Consider the following 2169-nt stretch of genomic DNA (forward strand, 5'->3'; position numbering starts at 1 on the left):
CAAAAACAATTAATTCTACCTAAGCAATATGGACATTTACATAATATACTTCAATAGGAATTTGAATTCAAACTGAAACATCACGATTCACAGAAAATTGAAAAATAAATAAAAAGTAATAAATAATTGATGCAATATCTACTTGTACATATCGTACATAGCACAAAAAGACAACAACTAAACGCGACTTTGTCGCCGTTTTCTTACAACTTTTGACCAACGGTATATAAAACTAGTATTCATAAATTATTTAGATCTAATGGAGAAACAAAAAATGAAGCATATACAAAATAAAACAAAAAGTGTATAAACAAAATAATAATACCATATTAGTTTGATTGTCTTTGCAAACCTATCAAAAAAGAGGGTTCGGCCTAGCAATAGAGCTACTATTAATAGTGAAATTCGACACAAATTTTACATCCAAGAGAGAAAAGGGATGATTCGTATGTATTATGAGTTTGAGCCGCTGAAAACGTAGATGTCGGTCTTTTTTTTGAAAAATAATACGTTTTGTGTACATCGCAATTAATTGAACTAATTATAAAGAAATGTTTTTCATTTCGAGCAAAACAATTTTCTGAATATGACCCATTTTACGAAGAAAAAGTTTCTTCGTGTATTTTTATAAAATGTGAATTTGAAAAGTTGTAAATTCTGTTGTATAATAATTAAACCATATAATAGTAAATAGCAAAGCCAAGCTTGGAGATGCACATACTTAGGTCGCAGATTAATATGGCGAGACCATATTTGGATCCAGCGGAAACGTTTCAATTAGCCTACAGCTTCGAAAATGTTACTAGCTGTTAGACATATAATAAAGAGTTATTAATATAATTAATATATAAGTGTATATGCAAACTGACATCCGAGCCGAGGATGTCAAACAGGCGTTATATAATTATAAGCTTGCTATTATTGCAGCCATAGGTCATAGACTATTGTTTTGCTCAGCGGCACCGAAATTAGCATGTTAACGACAGATCCGTGCCCGAAAAATGCTACTTTCGGACCGATGGACAAAAAGATCTTATTCTGATTTCTCCGTTAAACATTTCTTTGAATCATTATATAAAAAACTTCTCTTAAGTTAACTTGCACAGTGTGCTCTTGAACGTTCTCTTTTTTTTCATCAGTTTTAATAATATTGCCATTTCTACAGCGGATCAAGGGCTACTAACATCAATTACACGATAGGTTCTTTTAATTTTTTCTATAACAACGATAGTCAATATCTACATTCTGATACGCAGCAAAGATTTTGCTAAATACCTTTTTTGAGTTTTTTTGATTAATGAGTAGCGTGGTTTATTTTTTCCTAGACTTTGCGAGGACTCCATAAAGTTATAAAAACAGTTAATTTACCTGCATAACTCTTCAACCATATCTAATTCAAATTTACTTGGCTCTTTTGTTTCAGTTTCGTACATAATCTTTTGTAAACAACTTTTTCAAACGCGTTGGCAAATATTACATTATTATTTTTAACAAGAACTTTTCTCCATTCAGTCGATGCTTGTTAAGCGATCGGCACGTACATCGATTATTTGTCAATGACCGAACATATTGCACAGTTCACTATCATTGTAATCATCATCGCAACATTCATCATCGATACTCTCATCTTTATTGATTTTTAATAAACAACATTCTAATTGTTGTTCATTTAGTGATAACATTATTATTGCACTACAAAATAGAATTAACATCCCAATTCCAATTCCATAGACTATTCATCACTGCATAATTGTTTATCAAATGTTCTCTTCGCATACTGATCCTGCTTTTTTGCGCGTATTGTATACATACGTAATGTGCAACTAAGCTAACATTGGAAATTGGTCAGGATAGTTTACACACAAAAACTCTTCTAAAATTGAATGTAAAACTTCATGTACAGGCTTTAATGGTACTATTGTAGGTATTTCCTCTTCTTATACGTTTGTTGAACACGTTTTCACAATACTTAAAACCTATTGTGAATGTCATGAATAAGAACTTTTCAATGTCAACAATATTAAAATGCTTCAGTAGGAAAAGATATATCTGAAGTATAAAAAAACTCTGAGTCGACAATCACATTCACGAATAGTGCATATTTGAATGCTTATTTGAGTCGAAAGTCGGCTTGATATTTTTCTCAAGTATTGGGCATGAGCTTTGCTA

This window comes from Phymastichus coffea, unplaced genomic scaffold (assembly GCF_024137745.1).
Source record: "Phymastichus coffea isolate CEN01 unplaced genomic scaffold, Cenicafe_Pcof_1.1 PCOF00076, whole genome shotgun sequence".
NCBI classification, from domain to species: Eukaryota; Metazoa; Arthropoda; class Insecta; order Hymenoptera; family Eulophidae; genus Phymastichus; species Phymastichus coffea.